We start from the raw sequence: 19,160 nt of genomic DNA on the forward strand, positions 1-19,160 counted from the left end.
TGCTCTAGCTAATGCAGGAGGACGTCAGCTTCCTGCTCTGTGTAGCAAATGGGGAGAAAAGTTGCAATTAGATGTACATGTAACCAGCAGAGACCATTGATCCTAAAACAAGGTAGCTCTCTCTGAGTAAGCTGCTAGTATAGGGCATGTTTCTGTACCAACAGCCTGCTGACTCCAAGGCTCTTGCTGTAATTTTATATAAATGCAGCTTTTGCACATGTGAATTCGTCCCCCATTCTCCTGGGTATTAAAACCTCACCTATCATTCATTATCTCAAGTCAATGTCACATCGTTCACAACAGTTTCCTTTAGCTATCTAGAGAGAGCAATCTGGTCCTCCCTCTGCATTTTCTGTCTTGACTAATTATACATACTTCTGCTTATCTTCACTAGAATTCAAGCTACTTTGGAGGATAGATCAGGAGCCTAGGACCATGTCATTTTCTGTTCTATAAATGTTATTACTCAGAGAATATTTTAAGTTAGTCAATAGGTTAAGAAGACACAGGGAGATAGCAAGGGATGACTCTCTTGGTTGACTTAGAATTTCAAGTCAGAAGAGCTAAGATGAAAGTCAGTATGGTGCAAGGAAGTCTTATGGTGGAGTGGGGAACCTGTTCATTGAGATGAAATAGGAATGGAAAGCCTATGTATGAGCAAGAAGAGGAGAGCCTGGGATCTTAGCCTGGTGGGAACTTCAGGGAAAGCCAAAGCAACAGAGACAAAAGCCACCACCAAGCCTTTGGCCCTTGAAAAATCAAAGGACTTGAGAGACTCAGTGTTCTCTGAGGGCTAATCTGACTTGTTAGTCTTCTTGACTCTGCAGCAAAACAGAATCACTTTTCTAAACAGATTGTCAAGTGTTTCTTCACTGATAACCAATGTGAAAGCATTTTCTTGAGGTAACTGAGCTTATGAGTTTCTGACACAGAATCTGGGAATACAAAGTATGGTCATCTCATGGGCAATTGCCTATCCTTTTCTCCAGTATACACATCATCTCCCCACCCTGAGGGACCTCTCCTCTCTCCTGCTGACACCAAAGGTCATTTACCTTTGGTGTCAGCAGATTTATAGGTCATTACTCTGCTCTAACAGCTCACTGCCTTTGGGTTCACTACCACATGATGTCTTCACATCAGCTCTACTTCCTAACTGGCACTGTTGATTTGATTTGAGTAATTTAACCATCAAATATCTCAATTCTGTCTTCTGTTGGCTTAAAACATATCAATAGAGTTCTTAAATGTTCAGCTCTAAGTTTTATGTATACTTAGAGTTTGGTTACCGTGGCTATTTCAATATATAGTAGAAAAGAGGCTGAAAAATATGTGAATGATAGGCAGTCATTTATACAATGTCTTAGTTATGGTTTTATTGCTGTGAAGAGACAACATGATCATGGCAACTCCTCTAAAGGAAAATACATAATTTAGCTGCCTTACAGTTTCAAAGGTTTAGTCTATTACTGTCATGGTAGGAAGCATGGCAGCATGCAGGCAGACATGGGACTGGAAAATAAGCTGAGCATTCTACATCTTAATCCACAGGCAGCAGAAGGAAACTGTGCCACACTGGGTGTAGCTTGAGCATAGGAGGCCTCAAAGACCACATCAACAAGGCCATACCTACTCCAAGAAGGTCACACTTCCTAATAGTGCTACACCCTGTGGGCCATGCATTAAAACACATGAGTCTGTGGGAGTAAAACCTCTTCAAACAACCACAGCCCTATGTTGGCAGTTTCAACCTTTGGATTGCCAATCCTTTGTGGGGGTTGAATGACTTTTAAATTGGGTTCACTTAAGACCATCAGAAAGCACAGGTATTTACATTTTGATCCATACTGGCAGCAAAAAATGTTATGAAGTAGCAACGAAAATAATTTTATGATTGGGGGTCACCACAGCATGAGGATCTATATTAGAGTGTTGCAGCATTAAGAAATTTGGTCAACTGGAAAGCTTCTCTAAGGCAAAGGACATAGGCAATAGGACAAATTGGCAACCTACAGATTGGAAAAAAGTGTTTACTAACCCCACATCTGATAGAGAGTTAATATTTAATATATATTTAATATTTAAAAAACATATGTATATAAAGAACGCAAGAAGCTCACCACCAGGAAACCAAGCAACCCAATCAAAAAATGGGGTATAGAACTAAACAGAGAATTCATAGCAGAGGAATCTCAAATGGTTGAGAAGCACTTGAGGTTCTAAGGTTAAGGTTCAAAGTCCTTAGTGATCAGGAAAATGCAAATAAAAACGACCCTGGGATTCAGAATGGCTAAGATCAAACCTCAGGTGACAGCACATGTTGGTGAGGATGTGGAAAAAGAGGATCACTCCTTCATTGCTGGTGGGATTGTAAACTGGTAAAATTCAAGTCATGTCAACAGAATATTTACTAAGTACCTATAGTATATTTTTTCAGACTATACATTTAGTCATACATAGACCTTTCTCTCTCCTAAATTTATACAAATTTATTCAAAAGTGTTGATTGATAGCCCATGCCATACCTGATAGTTAGAAAATGAAATAAGAACTTTTGTATAATGTATGAACAGTATCAGCAATGAGTGTTTTCTTTCTTGCTTACTATTGATATTTTCTCATCTTATTGTAAGATAGTTTCACATGAGTTCTGTCATTGATCTTTAACTCCAAACAGGACTGTATTGGAGCATCACATGGATATCCCACTATCTCATTCTATTACTATGGAGTTAGGCACATGATACATGTGATGCTGAAATAGATGTGGGACCTAAACAATCTAAGCAGAGTCCTCTTAAGGGACATAATATATTTACAGAAATAATTTCCATTATTTCATATATTTCATTATGAAAACGTAAAGATTTTTATACTATATCTGAGTACTCTCCCATTGTTTCATTTTTTTCTTTCATTTATGAGTATATTCATGCCATTCTAAGTTCTACCCTGTGTCAAAGAATCCATCTGTTTAAGACACTTATAAAACTCTTGCAAATTGATTCTATTGCTCAAAATTATTTCACATATAGGTTACAGAAATACAATTAAAACAGGATGTTTCAAAGAGTTAAAAAGAGAGATATAACTGAAGGATTATTTCTTAAGTTTCAGAATCAACGGAGTTTAACGTATAAAAGATGTGGGGTAAAATAAAGAGAAGTAGTAAGAAGTGGAGCAAATGAGCCGTGTCTCTGAAAAGGGAGTTAGAAGAGGAAAGAGAAAGACAGGATATATAAGATAAGCAACAGGTTCCAATGAATCTGTAGTAATATCACCAAGGAGAGTCTTAGTTGTGCTCTGTCTTGAGAGCATCCCAGAAAGGATTTGACCTTAATCCGAAGGCTGTAATGAATTCTGGGATGTGATAGTTCCAATAGGAATGCCTGGCCCCCATATACTAATGTGTTTAAGTGCTTGGCTATAGGGAGTGGCATTATTAGGAGGTATGGCCTTGTTGGAAAAGGTATGACCTTGTTGGAGGAAGTGTGTCATTGTGAAGACATGCTTTGAGGTCTTATATGCTCAGGCCATATCCACTGTGACACACAGTGCCTGCATGCTACCATGTTTCTCACCATGACTGCAAAGGACTAAACCTTTGAAACTGTACGACACCCCAGATGAAATGTTGTCCTTTATAAGACTTTCTGTGGTTATGGTGTCTCTTCACAGCAATAAATCTAAGACACAGGGGGAGTTCCATGCTTGAATGCCAGCTAACTTCAGTTCTTTTTAAAGGTGATGTGAATGGCATCTTTACATGTTTCCCCTGGTGATCCCTGAAAAGGTCCAGGAATTTGCTGAAGAAGCAACACCAAGGGAAAAGCACAGTCGAAAACGAACCTGTTGAGCAAGCAAGAGGACTCAGGTCCTCTTTATAACCTGGGTTTTAAAAAATAATAGGTTCGGTGGCATACACTTGTAATCCCAACGCTGAGGAAGAAGAGACAGGTAGACCCCTCAGAGATTGCTAGCCAGCAAACATAGCCTTTATGATAAGTTCCAAGTATGCCTCAAGAAAGATTGACTGGTGCCACATGAGTAATGACATCTGAACTTGCTCTCTAGCTTTTACCAACACCTACATACTCAAACATACTCATGCATTTGTACACAGACAAAAAGTGTTCCCCTTCACCCTCACCTGACCCTGCCACACACACAAAAAAACCTCAAATGTTCAGTTTACTCAGTGATGTATCTGAAACTAAAGCCGTTGATCCTTATATTGTACTGTTCTCCACAGCAGAATGTTGAATAAAATCTGCTGTTTCATGAACCATGTTGTCTATTGAATATTGAAAAGTGAAAGCTTCCTCCTAGGAAAGCCCAAAATTCTCAAGTCTTGTACCTGCTCTGGGAAGCTAAAGGAAAGATTTTCCAGCCAAAGCAGTAGCGACTGTGAGAAGTTTTCCTCAGCAGGGAGGTGACGTGAGCATTTAAAAAAAATACATCATTCTTTAACCCAATGTCACCATAAATCTTTAAATGTTGTCTAGATAGAAACATCCTATCCAGAACCATAAAACAGCGACAAACAACTTAATACTCTTCTTTTGAAAAGCCCTACAGGCACATTCTTCCTAATACAAGATCTCCCATCCAACTTTCCCCGCCATAATGCTATGTTTATAAATTTTATATTAACAACCAGGAATGACACAGCCACCTGCAGAGTTAAGCAGCCTGGTATTTGCTCTTTTACTGAGACAGGAAGGACTACCTAGCTGAGGTCATATCTATTCACATGGCTGAGCCATAGCCTTGCCTCTGCCTACCAGCAGGAGGCTACCATAAAGTCAGGCATGTCAGCATGCTGACAAAAGGAATAGCAGCCCTTTTTCATTAGTTGGAATCTAAAGTATGAGAAGAAACGTGTTGTGGTACAGGCCAGTCCTGCCTCTCTGGAAGACATATCCCCAAATCTGGAATTGTTCGTGCAAAGAAGTCGTAAATCAATGAAGTAGCCACGGATCCCTGAAGACAATTAATTCATCCTTCTGATACCATGGCCTTGAGATGCTTTGAGCAAGCTTCTTTATATGTGTGGGTGGGGATGGTTAAGGTATTTATGACAAAGTGTGACTCGTACACTACAAACAATACATGTATATGATATATTTATACATTCATCTACTTCTATCCATACATGATTATCAAAAAACTAGATTCACATACTTAGGATACACAAAGTCATTTATTTCATACTGTTTCACATATACTACAGTGTGATCTTATATTATGATAGTGCCAAAATCAGAATCAATTAGAAGTTTCAATTTTCAAGGAACCTTCAACCGTAACTCAAGGTGGTGATAGCTACGTCGTTGGTAATAAAGACAGATGACAAAACAAACCTTTAAACAAGCACAGCAGTTTTATAAGCAATCTCTTTTATCCATGCAGTTGTATGCATGTTCTTATGTATGTGGGCTCATATATTTACAGCGTGTGTGTGTGTGTGTGTGTGTGTGTGTATGTGTGTGTGTGTGTGTGTGTGTGTGTGTGTGTGTGGAGAGGGGTGGGTATAGCAAACTAAGATTGAACGTGCCTTACTTAATTGCTCTCCCACCTTACATATTGAAGCAGAGTTCCTTGCTCAACCCAGAATTCACTATTTCAGCTGATCTAGCTAGCCAGTTTGCTCTGAGAAGTCTATGCTGTCTTTGTGCTAGGATTGTAGGTGGCCCACCATACCCACCCAGATCTTATGTGGATTATTGATTTCTGAATTCTGTTCCTCATGCTTGCAAGACAAACACTTCGAACACTGAACTATCTCCTCAGCTCTCATAAGTGAGATTTTTTTTTATTTTTAAATTATCTTGAACCTTTTTTTTTTTTTTTACAGTCCAGTCATTATTCCCCTCCAGGTCTGCCCTCCAACAGTTCTTCATCCCATTCTTCCTCTCCCATCTCCAAAAGGACATCCCCACCTCCACCCTCCGACCCCCCCAGGCCTCTTCAGTCCCTTGGCCTCAAGTGTCTTTAGGGTTAGGCATATTTCCCTTCACTGAGACCAGAGCAGGCAGTCTCAGTGGTTAGGTGCATCTTCTCTGACTGAACCCAGACCCAGAAGTCCTGGGCTGTGTATGTGTTGGGTGCTCATATTAACTGGTATATGCTGCCTGGCTGGTGGCTCAGTGTCTGAGAGATCTCGGGGGTCCAGGTCAGTTAAGACTGCTGGTCTTCCATGGATCATCCTTCTCCTCAGCTTCTTCCAGCTTTTCCCCAATTCAACTATAGGGGTTCCTGGCTTCCATCCATTGGCTGGGTGCTAGTTTCTGCATCTGACTCTTTCAGCGGCTTATTGGGCCTCTCAGAGGGTGCTCGGCTCCTGTCTATAAGCACACCATAGCATCAGTAATTGTGTCAGACCTTGGAGCCTCTCCTTAAACTGGATCCCAATTTGGACCTGTCACTTGACCTCCTTTCCCTCAGTCTCTTCTCCATTTTTGTTCCTGCAGTTCTTTTAGACAGGAACAATTCTGGGTCAGAGTTTTTGACTGTGGGATGGCAAACCTATCCCTCCACTTGATGCCCTGTCTTTCTGCTGGAAGTGGACTCTACAAGTACCCTTTCCCCGCTGTTGGGCATTTCATCTAAGGTCCTTGGAGTGCAGAGTGTTTCTCACCTCCCATGTCTCTGGTACATTCTAAAGGGTCCCCCACATCCAACCTCCTGAGGTTGCCTGTTTCCATTATTTCTGCTGGTTCTCAGTGCTTCACTCCTGTTCCCCCCTTCCAGTACCTTAGCATCTTCCCCCTTTCCTGTCCCCCTCTCCTCTCCCACTCAGGTCCTTCCCTCCCTCTGTCCCCCATGATTGTTTTCTTCTCCCTCCCAGTGGGATTGAGGCATCCTCACTTGGGCCCTTCAGCTTATTAACCTTGAGATCTGTGGATTGTATTCTGGGTATTCTGTAAATTGATGAAATTTACACTATGAAACAAATACTGTGATTATTACTAGTTCAGCAATAATTTATAGAATGCCCACTATGTGACAAATGTTACTGTTTTCAATGTACTGCATCACTGAATCTGGCATAATTTTACAGGTGACCGTTATCATCACTACCTTTTAGACAATGTTAGTGAGGCATGGATTATTTAATTAATTTTCACAGAGCAATAGATGATTGAAAAGCTATATTACATTCAGTTAACTCTATTTCAGTTAAAAAGAAATTGTGCTAGTTGTTTTAGATACATGTCTTTCCCAGATATCTTAATATTATGCACGAGCTAACAAATTTTAGTTTCCTTTAAAGAGAATTGCCTGAATATTTGCTTTGTATCATTTATTGAGCCAGGATTCCATTAATGCATTAGACTAAGTTCTAATTTTGTGAATGTCTGATGTGGGTTGTATGGTTTATTAATACTGTCAATCATTTCTAGTCATACTAAAGTTAAAGCTTAAGCCAGAGCTAGGCAAAGAAGGAAAATGCATGGCGAATGTGTGATTATAAAGTTTCAGCTATGCAAGAGAAACATGTGCTAGAAATCCCCTGCACAACATGGAACCTAGTTAATAACACCGTACAGCACACCTTAAAATAAACGAAGAAGACAGATCTCTGGACTTCTTTAAACTAACGCACTTATTAATTCTAACAGTACATTACATATGATCACAGTCTCTCTGTAAAAAGCTGCCAGCCAGCTTTCATGTTGTCCAAGGCAGGTATCATTCAGTCACCCACATCTACTCACCCAGACATCTGTAACATAGTCTCTCTTTATGTGTACTCGTTGACCAATATTTGGAAAGGAATGAGTCATTTCCATTATAAGTTATTGAATGGATTCTGATATAGACTGTATCAAAAATGTTGATCTAGCCAAATATGAGCTCATTGATCGTAACAGGTAAAATCTCACTATGCTGTAATCAAACTAAAAAGTTCTAGGAAACTCTGGTAATTCTTGTAAAAAGTGTATTCTGACCTTTAAAATACTATGTATGGAAGCTGTCATTCTGTATCTTAATGTTTCTTTTTGGACTGGAATTTTCACACTTTCAGACATGAGACAAAAAAGCAAGAAAAAAATAACATTGACTAAATGACTGTCACGACATATGTGCTGCCTTGACAAAGACCATCCGTCCTTCAATATTCTCATCCAGGACAAGCAACACTATCCAGGCTTTATATTGATATATGTGAAGATTATGGTAACAATTATGGACAAATTCCTTCTTTTGTAATATGCAGTTTATTTTAAGTACTTCAAAATACTTTTGTTTCTAAAGTATCCATCCGTGGGATTCACCGAGATACCCAAGTATTTACCACAAGAAAATTTAAGTCCTTACAAGCTAAGCAACTTCATAGAGACTGCAGATCCAGGAGACAGGGCCTTTCAATGAATGTTCATGTGTTCTTAAGATACTCCAACAGAGTGGCCGATTTGCTGTTAGCTTTCACTTGCCTGATTTAATACAGTGTCAGTTGCTATAACAACCCCAAATTAAAATAAATTGAAATAATACAAGTGCTTCTTGGCCATGTTAACAGCATTATGTGGAAGAAACGGGTCTGCTAGACTGCCCCTTATTCCTACAGTATTTTTATAAACCAAAAGAACAGAGCCCTTGCCACTTTCTACGGTTATTTACTCCATTTAAACCAGTAAAGAAAGAAAGAGAGCAAGTATGGACAAGGGATTACAATGGGTAATGTCTTCCCACTCCCAGGTTAGAAGTCCCATGGCTACAGGGATATGCAAGGAAAGGGGTGGGGGCAAATGCCATGGAATAATACAAAGTAAGTTTAAGAAGACAGTCCTGCCAGGAGCAATATAGGCTACAGAGATATTTTAATATTCATATTATTTATAGTATCTTCAACTTAATTATTTCACAAATGTTATGTAAAATGATTTCATACCAGTCATTTGATTCAAAAACCCTTAGAGACCTTGTAAAACGGATCCTAGAGAATGGAGAAATGAATCACCAGTTAAGACAACTGGCTACTCTAACAGCATACCTGGTTTTCATTCCCAGAACCACATGGTGGCTCACAAATATCTGTAACAGCGGTGCTGGGGTAATCTTGTGCCCTCTTCCAGCTTCCATGGGCACCTCCCACATATGACACACAGATATATTTGCAGGTAAACACTCAAACTGAAAAGGTGACTGCTAGATTTCTTGGGTACATCACTATAGACCAATGAGGGCATTTCTTTATGTAATCACTAATGAATAATACCACCAAAGTCAATAAAGATAAAGAGTGAAAGTTACTAGATTCTGAAGGAAATGGATAAAGGAAAGGAAACTACAGGAATCAAGGAAGACATTCTAAGGAGGGAGTGATCAAAGGCATTGAATATCCAGGAGATCAAACAAGATAATAACAAAAGTCTTTCATATCCTGTGACATCAGTGAGTTGATCTTTCCAGACTTCTGAGAATTACATTTTATTTAACCAAAGAAACCTATAACAATGCAATATTTAAGATAATCACTGTAAGAATATGAACAGTTCTGAGTTGGAAAGACTGTTGATGTGGTGATCTTTCAAAAGATTTCAGGATGAGGGAGAGACTGGCTTTGGGTGAACATAAGGAATTTGGTTTGAGGCCTATTGTGCTTGGATTCTCCGCCAACAATTTGGTATCACTTCACAGCTCTAAAGGGGGTTAAATCTACAGTTGACAAGTTAAATATTATTGTACTATATGTGGTGCAGGGATATGCAAATGAAAGAAATTGCTTAAAGAAAATGTTCATCCAAAGAAATAAACAGGGAATTATGTGTGTGATTAAAAAAATCTTTTATGATTAATCTATGGTGGTGTTGGGTGTCCGGTTTGATTTTTCTGTCTGTATTGTTTTCACAGAATGCACTGGAGAATGCTGCAGGGAAAGTTGGCTTGGGCTGTAATCCCCTCCCACTGATGGGTAATTATTTTCCTTTTGACTTCATTTCTTGGTAAAAGGCAGCAGGCTGCTATAGTCATTCCCTGAAGTGCTAGTACTTCTTTTCCTGGATCTCTTATCTCCAAAGGAGACAATGTACCCAGAGGGGGAAAGGGGGTTCTTTCTTCATAGTCCCTGTGGACATCTTCCTTTCTCTCAGCCCTAACTTGGAAACTTCATGAAAAGAGGAGTGAGTCTTGCACAAACAAGATCAAATATATGATGTATTTTTAAACTCACAATCTTTTTGACTCCCAAACGAGAAAAAAATACCAAAAATAATAATTCCAAAACAGGGTACGGCCAATACCATGGGCTATCTCCTTGGAATACTCTGTCAATAGTCTCCATATCAGGAACAAAGAATGTGCAGTTACAAGTCAAAGTCAGGTCCAGAGAAATCGCCACGTTGGCTTGTTATTCCTCTAACAACGTCCCTGTTGGCATTGCTCAGCCCGATGTCAACAGGACACGTTTATTGCTTCACACAGCCAGGCTTTGTCATGTGGAATCAGTTGACATGTGGGAGGTGTTTTATGCTTCTTTCCTTCATCTGGCCTCTCTCAAGCACTTGAAGACACTAGTTAGTAACCAAACACAAATAAATAGAAAATGTCAATTAGGACATCCTGCAGAATGTGTTGCACATGATTGAACTGTATTGAAATAAAGAATGGAATAATTAATTCATGAAAAAAGTCACTCATCTGAGTCTAATATAGGACCTGGCTATGAAGATTGTTGTTAATTTCATTAAAGGGAAAAAATATGAGCCAGCATAGTGGTGCATGCTTGCAAGCCCAGAGCTCAGGACGTACAGCCTCATGGATTCAACGCTGTCCTGGAGGATATGTTGTAAGATCAAATTTCAAAAAATAATATCAAAGGAGAATATAAACTGATAGAAGAGACCTTCTTGTGACAATGTTCAGGATGTCAGACATGGGAGAGCGCTAGAACACAACTTTTTTTTTTTTTTACTTCTGTCTTGTATCATGGCAGGACTTAGGAAGTAGTACCATTCACTGGCTTTTAATGTAATGTGTAGGGGAGGGGCCTGTATGCAGTAGTGTGGGTAAGAAGAGAGGACAGAAGCTTCTGACAAGAGTCAAGGGCAACACAGAATGATGGGAAAGACTTCGAATGAAACAATGACTAGTGTGTCTCACAGCAAGGTCTCTGGAGAATTTACCAGACACCACCTTCTGGTGCAGACATACATCTGTTCAAAAATTTGAAATTCAAGAGTAGTTGACAAATGTATGAGTCTGTGTCATTATTAATAAACATCCAAGTATAGCCCCAAGATGAATGTATTTATCTCTGTCTGTGCCTTCGCCCAGCCTCTGTGAGCCCGGGGCTCACCTCGAGAAATTGCTCTCCGAAACTGTGTACATTCTTTCCACCCATTTTTTTCTTTGCCAAACTCTTTTGAAATTATTTTCCCGGAACAAGTTAAGCTACCCTTTTAAGATTGAAGCCATTTTAAGGCGAAGCCATTAGCTCTAGCATGTATATGCATGTTTATATTGTATGAGTGCATCTGTGTGCAGCATGCATGCGTGTGTACGAAGGCGAAGGCCCAAGGTTGACAAGAGGAACCTTCATAGGTTGCTCTTCATCTTGTTCACTGAGACAGATTTCAAGTGGAACCTAGAGCTTACAGATATCGCTAAACAAGCTAACCAATGTGCTTTGTGAGTCTTCTGTCTCTGTTGAGGGGAACCAACTTGGAATGTGCATTCAGATAAACTAAGTTCCAAACTTCATGCTTGGATGGCAAGGGCATTATATCAACCATGAGACCATTTGTCACCTTAAAAACTTTTTCATGGTTTATTTTTATTTTTCGTGGAGCTAAGATGGTCAGAGAGAAAGATCCACCCATCTCAGGTTAGATGATTGCTTTAAACAATGATGTTAACTGGAGACACACTTTTCTTCCCAAAGCAACCAGCGAGAAGCGCACAAGCCTCATTATTTCTATCTGCCACAAAAAGAGACACTGCCTCTGCCCAAAGTTAGCCCATACAAGAAAACATACCCATGTCTCAGATCTTGTTACATTATTTGTACTAGTCCATCCCGAGCTCTTCTTTCGCCCTGCCTTGCTTTCCCACGAAAACACAATAAGAGCTTTAGGCATGCTTCCATCCTTTGACTTGCCGAGCCTGGTGCTCCAAATGTGGTCCTGCCTGCTGCAGATTGCCCTTTCTCTGGGAAACTATCAATAGGAGACACTTCTTTCGGTGGCACTGACCTATGTCACCACCCCATCTGCTTCATAAATCAGCATCCCATGGGTACATTTTAACAGGACTCACTCTCTACTTCCCCCTCTCCTTTACCTCCTGAGCTTCTTCTCACTTTACATTTATGTTATAGAATATTCATTCGAAAATTTGGTTGCTTTGGCAAAAGCAAAGTCTTTATTTTTAAATAGAAACAACGTGGAATGCCAACAATCTAATCCAGAGGAAAGCAGGTAATATTTTGATTACTGTAGTTCTAGGTATTATCTTAGTGTAGCAGAATATGTGTTTTTTATGTATGCATACTTAAATGGGGGACTACTTACTAACATATCTCAAAGATATGTTACTGAAAACTTTACATTTCTAAAAAGGTCTATGTTCCTGATTTTAATAGGTAGAAATAAGGTAAACCACAATATTTACATTTGATTATTTTATTGTTTCATTTTTATAATTTAACCAATAAATAAACGTTTATTTGTGTCTATTTTCACTTTTATATATTTATGCCTGTGGGTAAATCCCTCAAGGAAAATATGATAGCTCGGAGTGTCTATCACTTCTATAGATAAAAACCTAACACAAGGGGTTGGGGATTTAGCTTAGTGGTAGAGCGCTTGCCTAGCAAGCACAAGGTCCTGGGTTCAGTCTCCAGCTCCGAAAAAAAGAAAGAAAAAAAACCTAACACAAAATGTAATGTCAGAAATCATGTTACATTTTTATTTCCCCCTCCTCTTATAGTAAATTTGAGTAAACCATTTCTTACCCTTTCATAAAAATATTTTTTCAGTAATTTTGACTAAATTATCTATATATGCAGTGGAAAATAGCCTTATTTTATTTGAATTTCATTAGTCAGGATTTAATGGGAGGATTTTGGTACATTGATCACTCATATTTCCTGTTTATGAATGTCTCCTTTATATCCATTGCCTATTTGTTGTTTAGCTATTTATTCCACTTGTTATTTTTTAAAATAATTTATTTTATGTACATTGGTGATTTGACTGTATATATATATATATATATATATATATATATATATATATATATATATATATATATATGTGAGGGTGTCAGAGCCCCTGGAACAGGAGTTAAAGACAGTTGTGAGCTGTCAGGTGGTTGCTGGGAATTGAACCTGGATCCTCTGGAAGAGCAGCCAGTGCTCTTAAACCACCAAGCTATCTCTCCAGCTTATTCCACTTGTTCTTAATCTACATGCAAGTCAATTCTATGTCATTCATATGATTGATCAACATGTTTTTGATTGACATTTTCTTTCAATATTAGTTATTATTGTTAGAATCCAGAAGTTCAATCTATCAACTTTTTCTTATATTTTTTTTACCTCCCTGAAAACGTATAGTTAGAAAGTCTGAACAGTTACATCATGAAATATCTTCTTAAGTCTTCTGTTGTTTTAAGCTAGTTGATCTTTGATCTGTCTCTGAATGAGAATACTCCTTTTCTTCTTTTCAATTTGCAGCCATGTGATTCTCCACTTTCAGATTCATCATGTCTCAAAGGCCCAAGGTTCATCTGACCACAACCTTCTATTTGTGTCAAAGGTAGCTTCTTTAACCACAGGGAACGTCTCAATGGATCTTTAGCTTTGTTCAGTTCTTGTATACATTAGCTCACCTGACTCTCACAAAACCTAGGAAGGATTACTAGTCCTCTGTTTCCACCAAACTTTCAATGGCATATGATGAACTTGTCCTGGAGAAGAAAAGGAAGACCTGGAGAAATTGCAACCAACCATAGGTAGGTGCAAGTCAAAACGAAGTTCATTCCAGATTCTCAAAGCCATCTGCTTCTGACAACATACAACTTCTGTATCTCTATTTGTTTCTCTGTTTAAAAATTCCTACTGTGTGCCTTCTTCCACAGGCCAATGTGGCCTTTGGTCATTGTTGGCCTACATTTTTTCAGATGTCTCCCAGTCTATTTAGAGTAATGATCTCAGATTCATCTCTCTAAATTAAAGTTATATGCAGGTTCAGAATCCTATGGTCCATAGAAGCCTTTCCTGTCCATGCTTTTTCTACAGACTTCAGGGACAACTATGATCTGCCAAACATTCAACTCCACCTCTTGCTGTCCTGAAAGGATGGCTTGTTTCCAGTTACCACTTCCCACTGCAATCAGCCCTGCCTTTCCCTTCTTCCAACACCCTGTCTTTCCTGAGGCCCAGCTTGAATCTCATGTCCTTCATTAATCTCTTTCTGGAAACTTCCAGTAGACATTTCATGTCTTTCCCGCTTTATGTTCCACTGAGCACTATCTGTTACTCCCATAACTGACAAAGCTTTGCTTTGTAGCTGATGCCAGGGCCTTACTTTCCTTATCAGACTGTCAACTTCTGGAGTTGATGGATAGTCTCCTCTTTATGTTTTTATTTCCCTTCTCTGAATGCATAGGATGAACATAGGTAACCTCTGAAAAAGAAAGTTACTAGTGAATAAGTGAGTAATGAAGGAAAGCCAATCGAGGAATAAACTATGGGATGGCATCCTTCTGTGAGAGTCTTCATTTTCCAAAAGACTTTGTCCTTTATGGTATTTTTTTTTGCTTGCTTGCTTTGCTGTCAGTCAACACACACACACCCAAAAAGACTGAGTCCTGAGATCCCCCTAATAAAATACTATGGGTTAAAATACTACTTTCATTCCTGAAAAAAAATGAAATGATGTTATTAGGAACATTGGTCCATCTATCTCAAAGAAATGGACTCCTGTCTATGATAAATGAAGGACTTGAGAATTTCCCTTATATTACAGAATGGTTATAGCAGTGCATGACATGTGAGGGTATGGAAGTGTTAGATACATAAACACAACTGATTTTCAGTTTTCAGGTTTGGTCTGATAGTCCTTGTAGGTCTATCTACAAATCTTTAAATCTATATTCTTTTCCCTGCCCATTACAGACAGATTGTCTTTCTATGTGGACCTGGGCTTTCTGAACTGAAATGTAGGGTAAAAGAGCACAGGTATATCATCCCTCTGTCCCGCAAAGTCTTTGTCCTTGATGGACATCATAAGAGAGAAGAGCAGCATGTGACATGTGGAAAGAATGGAACACTCCAGAACTTCTTGCCCCAACAGTGAAACATTACTTTAGAGAGGGCTGAGTGCCAGTTTTCTAGAATTGAATACATCAGATTTCTAACATCTAATAACAGATGTTCTGGCTACAATTCATGAAATCATTTGATATTGCTTTATGCTGCGGTAATAAAAATGTCATCTGGCTCTACTCGACCCAGGTTGCATATCTTCCTCAAAGGGTCAAAATGATTTGATGCAGTTCTTGGATCAAAGGGGCTGATGATGCCTGAATCTTACAGGCTAGTGGACAGGATATGATCTAAAAAGGGACATGTGCTGCTGCCCTAATGTGTGCTTTATATCCAAGAGTTCAAGGTATGTCTCTGACCCCTAAACTTGCACAGATTCTAATCCTAAGAGTAAAAGAGTAGTTTAAGGGAGACTCACACTTTCTATCCATCTAATATCTCACATCTGGCAGCATGAACCTATAAGGAATGTTAAAATAGTGGACCAAACATGCAGTATGTAACTGGCATGGTGCCAGACTTTATCACTGAGGTCTTGGAGCAGCATAAGTAAGTAGAGATGATTTGGTTTCTCAAAATATGCATTGCAGGAGAGTTGGGATTATCCATTGAGTAGGGGAAGAGAAAATGCATTTAATGAAGCCTGACTATAAATCAGGAGACTGCAACAACACCAAGAGATGGTGACCTGTCAAGATGACTTGAAGATTGAAATAACTAAGTTAATCAGGGAATATCGTCTAAAGTAGATAACAGTAAACCAAGGGGATTTCTTATGCCTAGACAGTATCTAAAGTAAAAATCAAACCAAGGACAAGGTGGGGCTGCAAGATAGACATACTGGGATCCCTGTGGACTAGTCTGTAAACAAATTAAAGGGAATAAAGGGAAATTTAAAGCCTATAAAAAACCCGAACCTGTTTCATAAGTTTTGTAAGAGTGAAAATTCCTCCACAGAAACCATGATACTGTGCTTTCTAAAATCAAAGACTAATACTGAATGGCATCACATTGACTATTTAATCCCACAGTGATCTACTGTATGGGCTCAGAATCCTAGAGGCAAATAATAATCTTTCTTTCCCTTCCCTTTTCATTGTCAACTTGACTGGTCCTGGAATTACCTAAAAGTTGAACATCTGGGCATAACTTCAAGGGTGTCCCTAGAGACATATAAGTGAGAGAGGAAGACAGAGCTACCATGAATGTGACAGTATTATCCTATAGGCTGGGTCCCTGAATTGAATCAAAGGGAATTAAAGGAAGTTGACACAGTGCAATCAGCCACTCCATACACCTACCAAATCATCTCAAGTTGTACACTAACATAAGCCTCTCTTTAAGTTCTTTGGGCAAGTATTTTATCACAACGTTCAATGTAAATAATATAGAAGAAGAGTAGATAAGCTTTGAAGCAGAATTTAAACCTGCAGCAATACTCTGCAAAGGACTCTCATATCTCAGAGAATAGTAACTGAAACCAATTGTGAGGTGGCATAGCATTTTGAAACATCTGCACAGCACGGAACAATTACCAGAGTAAACAGATAATCAACAGAACAGGAAAAAAGTCTTTCCAGGCTATTGACTTGCAAGGAATTGATATTCAGAATATATAAAGAATACAATTAACTAAAGAACAAATAATCCAACTTACAGATAGGCAAATGAATTATCCAGTTTAAAAATAACACACCCACACATACACTGAACAACAACATCAATGACAACAACAACAACAAAAGAACAAAAACAACAACAACAACAACAACAACAACACAAGCAGCTGCTAAATGTGTGGAAAATGTTCAACATCTTTAGCCATCAGGAAGATGCAAATTAATCCTACCTTAAGACTCTTAACTCTCTTCTTTATTTTTGATACTCTCATACATGCATACAATAAATCATCGTTTTCCTGTTTCAACTCCCTCCGTGCCCTCCCATTATTCCCATTCATAGCTCCTTTGTCCCCTTCGGATAGCTTACTAAGTCCAGTTAGTCCCACCCTTATGTGTATGGGTAGGGCCATTCTGTAGAGCATGGGAAAGCTGTTAGGGCAATAATATCAATAAAGAATGATTGTATTTTTTTTTGCTGGTAACTATCAACTGCCAATAGTTCCTCATATGAAGTGGAGCCTTGAGATCATCTAATCTATCACTCGCTGCCAAGATTTTGACTGCAGAGAGTTAAGAAGTTCAATAGTCACGTCACATCCCAAAAACATCATCATTTCTCCCTGTCTTCCAGATCCAACACTCTTTTTTTCCTCCTCTCCTTCTAATGTTCCCTGAGTCTGCTGGGGAAGGGGTTTCGTTTAGGATGAGCCCTTAGTCCCTTATTCTCAGTGCTATGACCAGTAAGTCATCTCTCCACTACTTCCGACAGAAAAAGCTTCCCTGACCACAGCTAAGAATACCTCAGGTCTGTCATCTAGGAGATGGTTTAAACACACAATGTGTGTTATTATTTAAGTGTGGTTTAAACACACAATGTGTGTTATTATTTAGCCATGAAAAAGAAGGAAACTATCTAATTTGAGGGAAAATCACTGAGTGAAATTAAAGATCATATTACATAAAATACCTATGTTCAGAAGGAAATGTCTTACATATTTCCTCTCACATGGAGAACTTAGATTTTTAAAGAAAAAAATTAGACAAGACCCACCACATCAGAGAGAGCCAACCCCGGACACTATTAAAGATATTCTGCCATGCTTGCAGACAGGAACTTACCATAACTGTCTTCTGAGAAGCTTCATCCAGTGACTGATGGAAACAGATGCAAAGACCCATAGCCAAAAACGAGGTGGAGCTCAGGGTGTCTTGTGGAAGAGCTGTTGGAAGGATTGAGGGGGAGCTGGAAGGATCAAGGACACCACAGGAAGGCCTACAGGGGAAACTAATTTGTGCCCAGGGAGGTTTGCTGAGACTGAACTACCAACAAAGGAGCATGCATGGGCTGCACCTAGGCCCCCTACACAGAAGTAGCAGGTCTGTAGCTTGTTCTTCGTGAAGGCCTCCTAACAATTCAAGCAGGAGCTATCTCTGATTCTGTTGCATGCCTTTGGATCTCTTTCTCATAGCTGGGCTTTCTTGTCTTGCTTCAATGGGAGAGGAGACAATTAGTCCAGCTGAGACTTGATGTAAGAGGATGGGTTGGTACCCATGGGAAGGTGGGTTGGTACCCATGGGAAGGTGGGTTGGTACCCATGGGAAGGTGGGTTAGTACTCATGCTAAGGCCTCCTCTTCTCTGAGTAAAAGAGGATGGGGGTTAGGGGTTTGAGAGTAGAACTGGGAGGAGAGTGGGGACAGGTCTGTGATCAGGTTGAAAAGTGAATAGATAAATTAATTGATGAGGAAAAAAGGAAAAAAATCAGACAAAATGTGAAGAAAAGTAATTGGGAAGAGGAACCTATGGGAGGTATCAAGGAGGACAAGGTAACTAGTGAAAGAGCACTATATACATATGAAAGTATCAAGATGGAATAGACTATTTTACATAATTAGCATGTGTTAATATTATAAATATTATAATATTTATATATATATAAAGCATTTTTTTCAGGTTGAAGAAAGTAGACAGTAATCTAGGAGTTGTACCTGAGTTGGCTTGGTTGGAAAAGGTACTTGCTGCCAAGCCTGAGGACCTGAGTTCAAACCACAAGTCTCTCTAACCTCTTCATACAGGTAGATACACAGACACATAAATAAAAATAAACAAATAAAATATAAAAGTGTATCTAATGTTTAATATTCAATGTAAAGATTGAGTGATAACTCCTTTTCTTGTCCCTTGAGCCAGGCAGGTCCTGCTCCCAAATGTTTCATGAAGATTGCCTGGGAAAGCACAGTAATAGAGATAGTTCGCTGTGAT

General features: G+C 39.1%; 1 long non-coding RNA gene across 2 annotated transcripts in view; it reads left to right on the forward strand.

The window, feature by feature from the left end:
- Positions 1–19,160, forward strand: part of LOC120103512 (uncharacterized) — a 69,897-nt gene that overhangs the window by 18,557 nt on the left and 32,180 nt on the right. Inside the window, exons 2-3 of one of the 2 annotated variants that reach the window (XR_005505798.2) lie at positions 9,862–9,922; positions 13,685–13,962. This is a non-coding gene — a long non-coding RNA (uncharacterized LOC120103512). The remainder of the gene's footprint in view (positions 1–9,861; positions 9,923–13,684; positions 13,963–19,160) is intronic. The other variant, XR_005505797.2, reaches the window with a different exon arrangement.

Source organism: Rattus norvegicus, chromosome 6, assembly GCF_036323735.1.
Source record: "Rattus norvegicus strain BN/NHsdMcwi chromosome 6, GRCr8, whole genome shotgun sequence".
Taxonomy (NCBI): Eukaryota; Metazoa; Chordata; class Mammalia; order Rodentia; family Muridae; genus Rattus; species Rattus norvegicus.